The sequence below is a fragment of the Aptenodytes forsteri genome, unplaced genomic scaffold (assembly GCF_000699145.1).
Source record: "Aptenodytes forsteri isolate BGI_AS27 unplaced genomic scaffold, ASM69914v1 Scaffold523, whole genome shotgun sequence".
NCBI classification, from domain to species: Eukaryota; Metazoa; Chordata; class Aves; order Sphenisciformes; family Spheniscidae; genus Aptenodytes; species Aptenodytes forsteri.
The window spans coordinates 391,818-408,972 of NW_008794159.1; the positions used below are offsets into that span (position 1 = coordinate 391,818).

General features: G+C 40.2%; 1 protein-coding gene across 1 annotated transcript in view; it reads right to left on the reverse strand.

The window, feature by feature from the left end:
- The window catches only part of TMEM108 (transmembrane protein 108), a 163,852-nt gene extending 147,086 nt beyond the window's left edge, over positions 1 to 16,766 (reverse strand). Inside the window, exon 1 of the mRNA XM_009280375.2 lies at positions 16,685 to 16,766. The gene's annotated coding sequence lies outside the window, so the exon portion shown is untranslated. The remainder of the gene's footprint in view (positions 1 to 16,684) is intronic.
- Positions 16,767 to 17,155: the final 389 nt, after the last annotated feature.

The window sequence follows — 17,155 nt, forward strand, 5'->3', positions numbered from 1 at the left end:
ACAGACTGGCCACCTGGCTCCTGCCAGACAGAGCCTAGAACAGGCAAGTTTTGCCTGCATTTCACTCTCTGGAGGAAGTTAATTCATTCTTTCCCTTCTAACCAGCCACAGAGGCTGTTCTATTATATTTTTTTTCCCCAGTGAATTTCTGGGAGGAAAAATAAACATGGAATAAGAGGAATAGTTTGTTGCGTTTAAGCATGGTGGAGTAATGAGCATAGACTGAGGATCACTAGCTTCAGTTCAGCTGCATGGCTCGTGTAAATTAATCCTTTAAATAGCCCTGAACACACAGCATATGTCTAACACATCCCAACCAACCATCACATGGCCACTGAACATACAGCTCCAGCTGCTGCTCCTATGACATTGAAGTTGTCAAGGGCATGCCAAACAACGATACCAGGAGAGTGCCAAAAGGAGACAGGCACTCGGGGGATTAGCCGGTGCTTTTGGATACAGCATTAACTGCTCATCAGAGTGTGTGGATTTCATGAGCCTAATAAGCACAGAGGAATCTGACAAATGGATCCAAATCGTTCAGGTTACGTGAGTCCCAGAACAACACAGGACACTGACAGCTCAATCTACTTCGTAAAAGTACTTCCTGGTATCAGGGAAGCACTGCACACTCTAGAGAAAAAAAAAATAGTATTATCATCACTGGACTCCCTCCATTTGCTCTCCATCCCCATAGCATGGAAAACAGGGCCAGAATGAGCCCTTGGGACACAAAAGTGAGTGGTCTCCTTCCTGTGCTACAAATAACACTATGAAAAACTATATCCAGCAACGATGTCTGCCACACCAGGCTCTGTGTCACCTCCCTGTGATAGCCAAGCGATAAAGCTGTTATCTTTTGTGCCAGAGACTAAATTGGTCCCCATGAAGCCTTGTGTCTGAGAGTCACAAAGGTAATTTAAAAGCTTTATTTGTTCACCTTTCCCCCAAACAGCTCGAGTGGACCATGTGGTTCTACTGCTTGGGCCCTGAATTAAGAGCCTGAATAAATCGTGCACTCTCGGTCTCGTGCTTGTCCACCAGAAGAACGTACACGGTTCCCTCCTCTACAGAGCATTAACACTTGCTTTAGCAGCAAACAAGCATTCCCAGTGAATGCTAAAAGCCACCAGGTTTATGTAATGCTGGACAAGATGCTTCTCCTTTCATGTTTTAATCTAAAATATAAGCCTAGATAACAGAAGAAGAGTCTTTGAAACGATGACTGCTATGGGATGTTATTAACTGCTTTTCAAACTTCTTTAATAAAGAAGTTGCAAAGACTCAAGGAAGTAATGTCTAGAATCCTAGACTTGAGGAGCATTTAATGTTTCTCACTAACAGGAGCTCACTACCATTTAGACTGTGTCTACTCAAAGATAGGCAGTCAAGCATACGTGAAGGGGGTCTGCCTGACCACTGTGGATCTTACAGCATTATTTGTACAATTTCAACTCAGTAGAATTATCTTAGCATGAGACTGGCATAACACAGTGTCTAATCAGCCTTGTTATCCTAAATTCTCAATTGTTTCCTGGTAAGCTGCATTTATGTCTTAGCTGATTATCCACTTAAACTATCAAGTACCAATTATAAAATGCAGTAACATTAACGTCACAGATGCTTGGATTCAGAGAGAAGCAACCCCAGATCATTTTGGGGATAAAAAATTGCACTACAGAGGCAGCAGACCTCAGTATGAAATGCCTGTCTCTGATTTAAAATAAATATATAAATCATTCTGGTGTACAAATGATTCATTCCTAAATAAGACTTTAATTAGTTAGAAATAAACCATGGTATAAGTTTGCTTACAGCACTGCTGCAAACAGACATTAGGATCACATTCATATAATGGCATTGGCAAGTGCAATTCCTTGTGCAGTCAACAGAAGAGTGCCTCTTAAGCGTTGTTTTATGGCTGGTCCTCATGGAATAAAGTCCCAAAAATCTTGTTTTCCTTGTGCAGAAAGGTCTGAAAAATTGAAGCAGTTCTGTGGAAGAAGGCTTGCAATCTGTCCCTGTTCATTTTGCCAACTGAGCTCCTCAGGCTCAAACGAACTGCAGATGTTCAAAAGCAAAACTTGTTCAGAACATTCTCTCAGTTCCTGAAGCTGGGGTAAAGTCAACCCAAACACCATAGTGGCACTGTCAAGATCAATGTGTCTCACTGTGCATCCTCACTGCCTATGTCTGACCTTACATTATCATCGTAACCCTTTCCATACCCTTCAGAGAAGTCCAAGCTGTTGCATCCTGGGTCACGTTTCCAAGTTACACATCACAAAGGAACACCCATGGGCACTGGAAATCAATCATCAATGCTGTTAAACCATTCAAACTGTCACTGGCCTCGTTTTGACAATTCTCAGGCACGCTTTGGGAGTTAGCAATGTGTAGATACCACCCCAAGCAAGCAGTTTACATGTGGCTATCTTCTGGAAGCTTCTCCCTTACCACATGGCCTAATGGCTTAGGACAGGTTGTGCCTCCATCCTGAACATCCAAGAAGAAACATGAATCAAAGTACTTGAGAGGTCTGTATGTCTTCTGATCTAGAAACCTGGGTCTTTTAGCTCAGTGTGGAGAAGCCAAAGGTTTGCCCCCAGTAGCCAGCAGCTCACCATGGGCCACTCACCAGAGAGGATGCTCTGTCTGGGAAGACCGGTGTTTAGTCCGCTTTCAAGCCCTGACCAACTTTGCCTTAGATCCCAAACTGTCTTCCTTCCCCTGCATATTATTTTGACACATTACTTATCTTTCTTTGAGAAATACTTCTCCCTTGTATCTTCATGGCTTCTTAGCTCCCCTTTCATGCCATCTGCTACCTCTTGCCTGCCTCCCTGCTGAAACATACCGATCAGCTTCTCTCTCAATTGTGCAGCAAGAATGCATTAAGTGAACTACTTCCCTTGCTTTCTACTCCATCTGAACACCACTGTCACAAGGACAGCTGAAATTGAGGAAAGGGAAGGAAAAAAGAAATTAAAAGAAAAAATATATAGAAGATACAAAGCAAGGGGAATGAATCCTATAGTGCTGTAGAAGAGCAGGTTGGTGTTATTTTTGGCAGATCACTTAACTCGAATAGTTTTCAAGACAGAGTCATTAAATGGTTTAAAAATTGAATGATTTGCAAATGGAATTGATGAGCAGTAGGAGAAGCAAGCGTTCAGAGAAGAGCTGCTATAATCATCTAAAAAGTGCCATCCTGAAGCTGACCAGCCATCCATCTACCCAGTATTCTGTCTTCAAGGAAGAGCATGCCTGAAAAAGCCATTTATTTCCCCTCAGGACGTAATCCTTGGCTATTGAAAATCTTTCATTTTAAAATGCCAGTGGCTTAACACTGAGTAAATAGCTAGGGCTCTAGAAGAGAGAAAGAATGAATTTTGCCTCTAATGACAGGGTAAGAGTACAAAAGGAATTAAAACACTCAACAAATGACCCTTCCTCCCCATACTTCCCTCTCTTCCCCCCAGAACTCTTACGCATTAAGCTGAGTATCACACCACGTTTGCTGCCAAGCCAAAGTAACATATAGTAAATGTCTAAAAAGAGTCGAGAAATTACTTAACAGCTCCCAGTGGGTTTCTTCCAGTCCTCTCCATGGTGGCAGTAATGCTGTGCTCTGTAACTGCACTAGGCTGAGGTACATGTCTATATTTCTTTCTACATCTGTACCTATCTGCATATAACTTTTCATTCGAAGTTCCCCAAGCATTTTACAAATAATCTGCAGAACCCTTTATAATATCAGGTAAGATAACCTTCTTAGGGATGGGCATACTGAAGAGCAAAGGTACTTTGTGTCACAGAGCAAATCAGTTAAACCGAGCAAATCAGACAATCAGCGGTGAAGTTGGGAACTCTGACCCCACCTCCTCCCCGGTTCTTGATTTGCCAAGCCACGTGCACATCCCTCAGTCCTATTTATTTTGCCTTCTCCTCTCCCTTCCATTCTTATTTCGTGAGTGAAGTGCTTTTGTCAGCACAATTCCGTAATAAGAACAAATGGGAATTAATATCTAACATATCTTCTCACCCCCCCCCCCCCCCCCCCCCCCCCCCCCCCCCCCCCCCCCCCCCCCCCCCCCCCCCCCCCCCCTATACTTATTTAATAGAGAAAAACATATTAAAGAAGAGAAGAGAGTACATAAACTTTCCACTTGAAGAAGGAGCTTACCTGAAGCACTTTGACACTGGAAATTATTTCTGGAAGAGACTGAGTGTAATTTTGGGAAAAGTAAAGGAAGCATTATAAAAGTAATCTTTTAAATATAATTAAAGGTTTAGTTGAGGACTTAAATTTGGTGGACTGTGCAAAAGAAGAGAGGAGGAAGGAAAAGTTTTACCTGTATTAAGACGACTTTATATGACTAAGCTGAACTGCCAGTTTTTTCATATAGAATAAGAGTTAAAAAGGGAAAGGACTCATACTAGAGATCAGCCTCTCCCTCTGGATTACAGAGAGTTTAGTAATTACGGTTTTGGAACACCATTGCTTCCCTAACAAGGGACTGAATCCACAACTTCTCCTGGCTGACAACCTACTCACCGCTGAATTTTTCACTGGAGGTTGGAATGCAAAGCCCCATGTTTACTGCCGATCCCTAAACACAATCAATTAATAAACCACCTGAAAGGACACTCTATAGCTACAAAGGGGGTAAGCAGCAAAAGCCTGAGTTAGGAAGCCTTGCTGACTTGAGGCAGTAATCTTCCAGCAAAGTGCATCTTTTCCCTTTACAAGCTCTGTTAGTTTAAATAACCTGTAGCATATGCTTACCCACTTGGCTGGTTTTGCTCTCCTACAGCAAGAGACAGTCACGTGGCTAACGTTCAAGCAGCAATGCCTCTACCTTTTCAGACCCTTGTAAGTCGAGGGGTCATATGCTTTCTCTTCCAATTTCACTATCTAGCCATAAAGGTTTATAAACTGCTCCATTATTATATGAAATACACAGATTCATCTTGATCAACTCGGCAAAAGTCATTCTACATTGATGAACTGCTTACTGCAACAAAGAATGAACCTTTTACTGAAACTCATGTAAGAATGTGAACCTTACCTAGAGAGGAAGAGGAAATTATGGGCAATCTGTCTTTCAGGTCACCTAAAAGTGTATTGGGCAAGGCAATGGAAAATACGACACCAGGAACAATCCTGCTTTGGCACGGCAATGAATCAAGTTATCTGTGATCTTTTTAATCATCTGCTGTTGAATTAAGTGAATTGAAGGACAGTATAAATACACTGTAATTATTAATTTTTAAAAAAAAAAGACCTGAAGCTACTGGTATTTCATTTAATAGATCAGAATGGATAAATTATTTTGAAACCAGATTCTGATACTCCTGTTCACACCAAATAGTAAATTGACCGAAATTCACTTACTGTAATAACTGTGGGAGAGTATCTGAGAGGACATTGGCTTAAGTATGTAGCTGTGAAATTACATGGTCCTGAATCAAGAATAAGTAGCAGAAAGTTGTCTAGTTTTTAAGGTAATTTATATCTCATTAGACTTTTCTGGCACTCTGCAGTTAGCTATTACATTTTGAATTATGTCTTTAATGAATAAAGGAGAATAAAAATATTAATAGTTGAATTCGTCCTTCTTATGAAGACAAAGGAGTAGAAAGAAAAGCTGTGGAGAGGACTAACTAGTACTTGCCATTCGCCCCTGATGTTCCTGGAGTGTTCATTATTTTTTTCGGATCTAAAGTAGACTATAATGTATCAGCCTTTTAACTACACAAAAGTGATGCTGGAATCAAGGAATGGTGTTCTTCAGAGGACTATAAAAATATGGTAACATAACAACACTCTTGTACTGCAAAATGACAGAAGAAATTCCAAGTTTGGGCAAAATATAATTCTCAAATATGCTAAATAATGCTGTGTAGTACAGAAAGTAACAAAAGAATAATATAACCTCCAAGAGAAGAATTACAGCTAAAGACGCTGTACAAAATATTGTAATTAAAATGATGATCATTAATAGCACAGGGCCAAAATCTCTCACATTGACACATGAGTAAATAGGAGAGGGAGTATCTGATCAATGTTTATTCAAATAGTTCCAAAACAGAAACAAAAAAGCTGCTTTACCTTGATGAATGACACCTTCTGGAGAAGACCATTTTACAACAACTTCATCCACACTTTGGGGTACCACTGTTTTGGAGCTGAGAAACCAGTATCATGTCCAACAAAAGTCCTGCTTACTTCTGTGATCTCTAGGGTCGCTGCAGGACCACACAGTTTCTAATTAACCCTATTTTCTTGCTATCAAATCTTTGTCCTACTCCTGTGATCCGTCCTGTCCAAATCACTGAAAACAATTGCACAAATATACTGAACACAATTTCAACCATTAAGTGAATAGAAAGATTACTGTTAATTTCAGTAAGTGATCCCCCATGCTTTTTCAAAACTATTTATGATGTAGTCTGTTTTCTGCAGTCAAGACATAGGCATAAATTACTCAAGATTGCTTTGTACTAAAGGTGAGACCAGATTATCCTTTCAGCAGAAAATGCTGCATTAATGGGAGAAAAATGCCTCTAGGAATTCCCTTGAGGTGATACCTCCACACCAATAAAAAAATTTAAAAAATAATCACAGTTCAAAATACAGAAGCAGACAGTGGAAACAAATTCAGCCATGAGACACGTCCCAGAAACCACTGGACATCTGTGCAAAGATCCTGTATCTCTGTAAAACTTCTTGCCCCTACCCACACAGCAGGATGGTATCAGCTATTTTTTCTGTTACTGAACAGTATTTGTGGTCCGTATGTTATTTTGGATGATGGAGATGCTGCAGCAAAGCAGTGAGCAGACAGCTATTTAATAACAGGAATTGGGCAACCAGTCTTGAAATAAGAAACTAAGCTTTTGTTAGCTACTTTTCTCATCACATTGTGTATGCCATGAGGGAGATCCAAACAGACCCCACCTCCACAGCTAGTTACTGTATTTAGAAAGGGTCTGCAGTGCCAGAATGCAAAGTGGTGGATTACTTCTGACCTTTACCTAGTTACATGATTACCCAGTATCAGCTACAGGCAGTAAGCTCCAGTGGTAAGAAATCAGCTTGAACAGTCCTTTGGTGATCACGATAGTGACCTGACACGATAGTCCCAGCAATATTAGGGTGGAGTTGTGCAGGCTCACTAAAGAATGAGAACCTTAGCTTTTAACATCTATACAAAAAATAGAGGGTCATGAAACAGGGATAGGAGGGAAAAAAATGGTGGCTGTGATTTGGTTGATTTTCAACAAACTAACAACTAACCTGCCTTGCACATTGGTAAGGGCATTCTATTAAAAAAGGTGCCTGAATGTTGTCAATTTTCATGCACCACTGACTTCACAGCAAGCAGCAGTTCGGTATGATTCCTAGTATATCTAACTTAAAAAGAAAGACAATGCCAACCCCCTGTGGAAGAGATTTATGATTGCAATTACCTTTCACTTAAAAGTTGATTCAGGGCCAGACTGTTCCTCTGCAACAAAGGTAGAAAGAAGGTGGGTTAAAGTAGGCACACAGAAGAAGGTCCTAAGGGAGGAAATGCTGCCCAGTGATGAAATCAATCTCCCAGGAGCTGAGACTCCTGATTTCTATTTTTGGCATTCCTGTTGTCATAGCGTTAAGACCTTGGAAGGAGGATATATGGTTGTGATGGGGCTAGCTTCCATGATTTTACCCAACACCATACATCCAGTCATAAATAGCTGCACTAATCACAATATAACTACTCACAGAGCACTGCCTAGCATTAAGTCAGATACTGCCTCAGAAGGGTATTGTGAAGTTTAATTAATGCACACAAAATACTTGGAAAGCCTGACACTAGTTTGCTGCATCACTGCAAGGTAGTATGCCACAGCTGCAGAGCACTGTTACGGGTAGTTTGAAGAAAAATAGCAAATGATCCCCTTGTTGCAACAGATCTGAGTATTTGCCATAACCCACTAATGCATTTACTATCAGACAGGGAAAACAAAGGCAATTCAGTACAACGTGAGGTTAAACTGGAGATAAAAAGCATTGAAAAAAATCTGTGGAAAAATTTTCACAGCTACCCTTCCTGCAATGTTTCAGTGAGTTATCCTCTTCTCACATAAAAACTTCTTAATTACAGTCTTTGAATATCCCCAGGGGATAGTTCTCCATGTCAGATTTCAGGATATTAGATTAAACAAAGAGCTTATGCTACTTGTGCAGAGTGTGAAAATTATCTTCCCACCCCTTCAATGCCTTCCCCAACTCTCTCTCCCAAGCTCCTGCCTCAGAACCAAACTCCAATGGCTGCGCTATCAGATTGAGCGCTAGACTGGTTTTGTACTACTAGTTGCCGATTTCTAAAATCACCTTTCCTTTCAAGAAAAGGTCACCGCTGGCAGCCATGTATCCAAAACTAATTCTTAGGGAGCCCTGCTGGTACACTGTACCCTATGGTTCTTGAAAACTAAACACACATTTTGGGAAGTAGCCAATTATTTATTTCTAATCTTCGATATAAACCCCTACTCCTTTGATATTCTAACACTTTGTACTTTTCATATATAACAACTTTCATCTACAAGTCTTAAAGCACTTCCCAAACATATCTCTGTGCAACACCACACCTTCCATAGGAAATACACCATTATAGACAAAGTGTCAGATTTTAAGATGTCTTGCCATATTTGATATTGATGTGGATAGGTCCTAATGGTAGCCTTCAAATCAGTCAAGGCTAGCTGCCAAACCCTTCTGATAATTACACTGAGCAACAACCTCAGTGTTTGGGTTTTTTTAAAGATCCTAAAAGCTTTTTAAATTTGTTCATTTACTAGCCTGTTACACAGGAAACTTGACAGAAGCAGCAGAACCATTCTCCTCACCTGCATTCAGTTACTCCCTTCACTATGAAGAATTACAAGATCTTAAAAAAGGGATCTTTGATACGAACACAAATTTCTCTTGGGGAACTACATTTGTTTAAAACACATTTTTCCACATTCCTCTCTGCTTCACTGGAACAGATGCACACCTTAGATGAGACTGTGTGTCTGATATCTGAAGTGGTTAGAATTTTTTTGCAGTTCTTCGGGGAAAGATCTGCAGGAAAACAGGCAGAACAGCTTCCTCTATACCTGAACACTTCCACTGATCAGTGCAGACAGTCTTCATACCTGAAAGCAAACACCCCAGGGAAATTTTTTAAGGAACATGCCCCTAACAGGTTTCATCACATCACTTTCCTACGCCTTTTCTACTTGTGCAGGGGAAGATCACAATGCTTGTTTCCCAGGAGCTGCTTAAGTGAAGAGAGAAAGAAGGGCTACTTCATTAGGACTGCTTTGCTCAGATGTGCCATGTGTACAGTACATGCCTCAGGTCATTCTATTTTGGTCTTTTACTCCCGAGGTTACTTTAAAGTAAGTGGTGCCACTTACATCAGAGATAAATCAGGCATTAGGATTTCTCAACCTATTGCTGGATGAGCTATTGAAAATTACTACCTCCACTTCTTGCCAAAATTTCTTTAACAAGTTCCAAATTTCCTTTACTCCTCCAAGCCTGGAAGTCAGGTGTCCTGCAACTTGAATCATGAGAGCAGCAACATTAAATTAGAAAAGATGCTGGATGGAACAAGACTGGAAACTCTTAAGAGATACCCAGCAGAAAGTCACTGGGAAGTTATGCACAAGTGTGTGAAGAACACAAAGCACTGTTTTCATTTATATACGTATAACTGAAGCTGCAGGAGACAGGCATGATGTTACACATGCCTGTCTAATAAGTTTAGCACAAGAGAATAGGAATGCTAGCATAATTTCCTTGTAGATGAAGAGACGCCATGTAAATCTATTTGATCTGAAATTAGATAAGACAATAAAATGCTAACTACCAACATGAAAATGCGTTTGATTTTTTTGTGACTGAGAAGCAGAATGTTTCTACTTCTCTACAGAGCAAAAGTTCAAGAGATGAACACAGTCCCAGGAGAGAAACACAAAGAAGATCCCACTTAGTGTAAAGCTGAATAAAAACAGATTGATCACCCGTAAGCAGACAGCTAAAATTAACCTGGAAAGGCGCAGTAAGATGAAGGAAGAATTTCAACAGCCTAAGGGGAAAGGTGGAAGATGTCAAATTCTCCAAAACGGGAAAATTAAGGCAAGACATAAAACACATGGAGTTTGAAAGATGAAGAAAGATGTAAGCTACTGCTGAGAAACAGAAAACTGAAGAATACGGTATTATTAAATTGCCAAAGAAAGTCCAAAATAAGAGTAGTGTGGTGGTTCCTGATAATTGGGTACCTGACAACCTCCGTTCTGAAAGCTATTAGGTTGTGTGGCAGAATCAGGAAATAAAGTGAACAATGTGTGCCTAAGACAACAGCATGTTAAGAGAGATTTACTCAAGGACATGAAGATTACATCTGAAAAGAGGAAGCAACAATTGCAAATTAATAAGCCTATCGTGACAGGTAAAACATCCTTCAATTTAAAGAAAAGCTCTGAGAATAAGATTTTACATGCACCATTTTTGGTGAACAGTTGCCTCTCCCATAAGGTAACACAAGAACAGCTAACAGACCAAATCAGAAAGACGAATAGTACAAGGTGACGCTCTGAAGTCATTCTTAGCTTTGAAAGTCTCTTCTGGAGAATGGTGTGGAAAAGAAAAAAAGACTCAGCATAAAAGGCAGAGTAGCTGAACCACCTGAAGTTTATAGACAATAAACTCTACCTCCAAAATTTTACTAAGCTGAGCAAGCAAAGCCAGCAGTGGATGCAGCTAAATGAGCAAAAAGTACAATTCTTCAGAATATTCTGAAGAAGGACTGGGACAAAGAATACAACTTTCAAAAAAGCACCAGACAATCTCTTCTTTGAACAGCTATAAAAGAAAGCAAGAATTATGACACTGATGTAATCAAAAGACAACCCCAGCAGAGGATTTAGGATATTAAATACTTATTTGGTAGTTCACTAGGATGCCTAGACAAAGCTGCCTGCTGATTATGTTGTTCAAACTAGACCAAAGTCATATAATAACAGTGCTCTGCATTTTTAACGATCTGGATCTTCAGCAACTGCACATGCATTTTTCCCGTTATTTTGTTCCCAAAGCCAAATGAAGCTAGTGCTATTACCCCATTTAACCAAAGGAAAGATTTAAGGTGGATAAATTAGGTAATTTGGCTAAAGCTATGCAAAAAAACCCAATCAGATCTTGTGGGTAAGACCATGCTAAGCCCACCTTTGTCTCACTTCCTAGCAAAAGAAATCACCATTCCTTCTTCTGACATAGTTTATCATAGATTTCATTTTCCCATGCCTTTTAAATACACATTTAGAAAGATGCCAACAATTTAAATTTAGATCCCACACTGAAATGCATGAAAACATGCTTTTACAGAACTTTGAGAAGTCAAAAATCTTTCCCTGCTTTTTAAGCACTTTGATTCAGCACTCAGCTAGCTCTTTGCAGCTATAAACTCCAACTACGTGCAAACGAGGATGCTGGCTTTCACTTGTGAAACTTCACATGATCTGCTTCTGCCTTCCTACTCACAAGCATTCCTTTGACTTCTTAGCACTGCTGTTGGCATGCTAAATTCCGAAAAACACTTGTTTAAGAAAGAATTTTACTTTGCATTTGCTTTTACAAAGGCTTGTTTTTAAGCAGTATACATCTAACTAAATCTAAGCAATTAGTACATGCATGTAAGGAAGAATAAAGAAAGGTGAAAACAGAAACAAAAAAGGAAAGGTTCTATCACAAATAGAGCTTTAAAAATGCACTTTTAGTAATCTAACATGTAATTAACAGCACAGATACCAAAATGAATACACAAGTCACACTGTATACATTTGTAACATTTTGTATACTGAGTTAATTTCCAGTATGAGGATCTTTAGAGGGACCTCTTTAGCACAACAAGGTGATGCTGTCTCAACTGCAACCTCACCATTGCAGACAGATTAGAGTGTAAAAGTTCAGTTTGGCCTCTTTCTTGTAAGAAGCTGAACTCCAAAACTGAGTCTCTCCTGAATTTCTGTAGTTTTCTGTACTCCATTTACTATTTTTGGTTCTCTTCCTGAACAGCAAATAGTTGAAACAAAGTGTGACCTTTTTACTCACTTTAAATCTGACCTAGAAACGCACAGCTAAAATTCAACAGACTGATCCTTAATCTAACTGAGGATAGGAGTGGTATGGCCTACTCATTCTGCAGAAAGGTCAACACGCTGGTGTAAGAGTATTGAGTGAATAGCCAGGTCTGGTGCTTGGTTTTAGAAGTGGAATTTAGTTCTCTGCTTTGCATGATCCCGGGCTAATCTCAGTGGCCATCTGTATGGGTGGGTAGAATAAGGGCATTTCCCCACCTCACATAGCTGATAGGAGGTTGTCCTCAAAACCATGACTTGTTATGGGTTGTGAGGAACCTGAGGCTAAATAAGTAGCCATCTAAAAGTGTCCCAGCTTTTGTTTCTATGTTTGGCAAGAAACCAGAAGAGGCACTATGCATCCTGCATAACCAGGTACCCACTTCTTTCTTTTTGCCAGTACTCACGGACCCTCTTACATTAGTCTCATTGCAAGTTTACCTTTACGTCAGATTTCCTGCAGAAACAAATTAAAAAGAGTTGTAACAATTCCCACTCGGTAACCCACAAAAAAACCCCTAGAAAAATGCATTGGTTTTGATTGTGAAGACTCTGATCTCGCTCCATACCGTTTTCCTTTCAATTGGTTTTAAATATAATATTCCATGACTAGTGTCCAATGTTAGTGGTAACAAATGGAGGCAAGCACAAACACACCTTATTGTTAGTTGGCTCTGTTTTTACTTCTGTATCTTAATGTCTTCTTTGGGAGGGCTAACTTCTGAAGCTAACTCCTTCAGAATTTAGCTCATGAAGGATCAATGACTTCTAGCATGCTCTCAAGTAGCGACAGGGGAAAAACCTTGGATTGCTACCTGCTATCTCATCTTCTTACTTCAGGCAGCACTGGGAAACACTGCAAAGCAGAACTTACCACTGGGGACAAGAGATCAAAAGGGCTGAAATTAGAAAAGACAGTTTGGCTGCTTTCAGTTCAAGTGGAAGTATTATGAAAAAGTGTTTTGAATTATGTCACACAGGGCAAGCGTCACTGCAGTTAGAACTTACTGTGCCAGCAAATGTCAGGACAAATTACACTGCAGGACAGGCAAGCTGTATGTCACCTTCACTTCCAAAAGGGAAAGGCTTCCCCCCACTGCCAAGAAGCTGCTCCCATTTCCGAGTTGATTTAAATCAAACTGCTCTTATTCAAATCAAAACAGCATGGAAGGAGTACTATAGTGACATTATAGGCAATTCTTCGGATCCCTCCCTACTTGCAGGGATGAAATGCTTTGATTCTCCACCACCTTAAAACACAATCACCTCAAGGCTAGAGAGTTGCACATGTAAATGTCTGCCTCCAGGTTCTTGAAGCCACTGCTTACCATGCTGACGAAAAATGTCTCACTGTCCCTTGTGCTCCTGGGTCTGTACCCATCTAATCTTTCTTGCCTCTTTGATCATATACTCTTTGCAGAAAGGTGCATTTGCAATTTATGCTGGACCTGGCATGGTACCCGGCACAATTGAGGCCTCGTCAATGCCTGGGGTCCCTCAGCACTACTAGTAAAGGTGAATAATAGCAACATCAAATTCAGTGCACCAGAAAGGAGAGAGACAGGACTAAGTCATAAGCAAAATCAATTTATTTTATTTAACTGTAAGGAAACCTTTCACTGAACTGTGAACTCCTAGCAAAATGAACTGGTTTTGATTCAGGTATCCTGAAATACTTGAAATATTTATTTTCAAACAAGTTACCAGTGCTTCAATACAGAGAACAAACACATCTTTATGTTCTGCAGAGAAAAAAAAACAAGAGCTACAAAACATTTTGATGAGTTAAAGGAAATTTTTATTCAGTTTTGAACTTTTCTAATATATGACTTCCCAGAAGTTTTCAGGTGCTTCTTCTTCAGAGAAGAATGTTAACAGCACCTGTTAACATATTCTGTTAATATCAGAATATCTGTGTTGGGTATAAACCAGAAGGTAGTCTGTTCCTTCACTTCCTAAGCTTTGTTTGATGTTTCAATCATTTCTCCACCAAAAAAGGATAAACACACCTAGAAGGCTATCAAGAATAATGCCCACAAATAAAGGCCAATATAAAAGTCCAGGGATTCAAGGTCTGGCTTTGATTTAAGCCACTATTACCTCCAGTTATTTATTCTATCCTACAGCCGCAGGCTGTCATCCCAAATAGAAGAGTCATTATAGTAGACCATCTCAGGTGCTTTAAAGCAGAGAGCACACAGCACTGAAAGAGCAATGAAGTTTTAAGTGAAGACCAAGACAGCACACAGAAGTAGCTGGCTTGCAAGCTCACATTTCCACACAACAACTCTGCAGGTATGACAGCCTTCGGCAAATGAAAACTAACAAAGCAGCTCTGGGGCTCTAACAACATTTTTGCTGTGAATAAGTGCCTATAAATCCAGTTAACTAAGACACTGCAGACGCTCTGACCCTGTACATTTTTCTTAGGCACTAGTACCAGTTCTGTTTCAGAAAGGACTCGGTTTATGTGCAACTCTGTCTGCCATTGACTCGTGCTCTGAATGGCTGGACTTGAGCTACGTCTGTGTAAGCAGAATTTGCCTCCATGTATTCATTCTCTACCCCCAGAATGGCTGCTGCAAGAATGCAAATCCTATTTGGAAGGATTACTTGCCATGCAACAGCCAGAGGCCCTGTCCAAAGCTGAGTTCCCTCCCACGCCAAGAAGCACAAACTCAGAAGCTCCAATTCAGAGAAGGACATGATTAAAGCAGGCAAGGTAGCAAGACAAAATGGTATTCTCATTTCACATATGCGGAACCAAAGCTGACATTCCCCTCTCCCCCATTATATTAGGAATTTGCTCTAAAGCTAGGGATTTCATAAAATGCGAGTGTAAAGATGTTCAAACAAGAAAGCACAGACCAGGCCAGCATTTATACTTGTGGAAGCTGGCAATAACTGGTGGCAACACAAATTCCACTGGAGCGCTTGTGTGTGGACACCAGGGGTCACACAAGCATCTGGGAGGGGAAATAAAACTCTTCAGAGAAGTGTCTGCTATCTAGACCAGATCTTACAGGTTTTTATGGACTATGTACACTCCTCCGTAACAACAATTACGGAAAATTACTGGAATGTCCCAAGTACTCAAGAGTTTGAAGGTGTTTTTCCTTGTAAGTTGTGTTTGCTATTCCTTATCTTTGCATTTTCTAAATACTTCACACATTTCATTCCTGTTATTTCAGCATACAAGGGAGCACCTCCTGTTTCTATAGGATGCAGTGCCACAGTCTGTTACATTCCCCACCTTAGGAAGAGGATCTCTTCAGTTTAGTTCTTACACTCCTCTCATTCTTCTTTTGTGGATCTCAGGCTTGTGAAAATGGCAGACTGATAACACTGGACACTGGTGTCCAGTATTTCCGTACAGAATAGAAGCAATGGCAGCGCACTGCCCCAGCACAGACGGTTCCCTCATCATTTAACACTGGCTGGTGAAAATGGAGAAATGGAGCATCGCGCTGACTTCAGCTGAAAGTCCCCTCTGGGTCAAAGCAGACACCAGCTAAGACCAGTTGTAACTGCTCCTTTTTGCAACTGCACAGCTGCCTGATGTGAGCTCCTGAGTAACACAGAGCTGGTGGTGTGGTTTTCAATTTGCTCTGTAGCAATCTTGTGTCGATCAGAATTGTGAGAATATGAAGAAGTCCCACATAGCCATCCCCCAGCCATGCAGAACTACATCATCTTAGAAATGAGAAATTTTACTTTAAAATCAGTTTGCTTCATGTCTTTCTCAAGTGTTTCTACCAGTTCCAAGTAAGTTTTGAAAAAAATCTGTGTTTTGTACCTTCCCTGAAAACAACCCAGTAAAGGAAGCATTCAGAATAAGTGACAGTATAGCCAGGCATCAGGCAAAAGACGCCAAGAAAATGTATCAAGCTCTCCACCACCCTCAGCTTAGAGCAATATGTAATTAATTTTTATTGGAATAGATAGAAAAAAAGAAAAATGCAGCAGTTTTTGTAAACAAACCATATAACAATCCTGAAAGTGAAAGAACACTAAGACTGTACAAAGAAAATGGCATAACTTGCATCTCCAGTTAGAGACATTTTCTGGCATCCAGTTTAGAGACATTTTCTCCTGATTAAGATCCTGCACTAAGAAGTACAGGTTTCAAGTCTACTTCAATCTACAGCAATTAATAAGCACATAAAAAAAGATGCCTTAGGTGAGTGGGAAGGTCTCCTATTAGCACATTCTAAAAATAGACAACCTGTAGGGCTATCTGAACAGGTACTTTACATAATAAAACTTTGAATTTTATAGGCCCTGAGGATCCACATTTGTCATTGGCTTTTGAAAGTTGAGGCCTTTTCAGGTCTGAATATAGTCCAGTTATACATTAACTGTAGGTCACAGTTATTAGCAGTGAGCCACTAGACTGAACAAGCTTTGGAGAACACCTCCATTGCCATCTTGGGCAGTGCCACAAAAGAGAGCTGCACTGCACTGAAGAGAAACAAACCACCAGAAAAATCCTTCTGTGTCTTACCTTGTAATGGGAAGAGCAGATGCCTTCAAACATATCAATATCCATACAGTCCATTGGTTTGGATCTTCCTGGTAATAGCAACTCTTCCAGCTTCTTGTTTTCTTATTTTTAATCTGCCAGCTGGTGCAACCTGTAAATTTACAGAAGTGGGTGTGTTATTCCAATATGTTTATTCATCTCATTCTAAAAGGCATTCAATTTAAATACATGGCTCAGTGCCATGCGGCTCCTATTGCTCTCCAGAGCTTTCAGTCTAATGGATTAGAGACCACAAAGTTCTGCATGTTATTGATTTTTGGGAATGTAAGTAGAGGACTCTTCAGGATTTCTTTGCAGACTTTCCAGAACATCACATTCCATAGGTGTATATCATATGTATTTGAGAACATGATCCTACCTTATGAAATTCAAACACTTTACTGTACAAAAAAGTGGCATAACTTGCATCTCTGAATTGTCAATTTCTTTGTC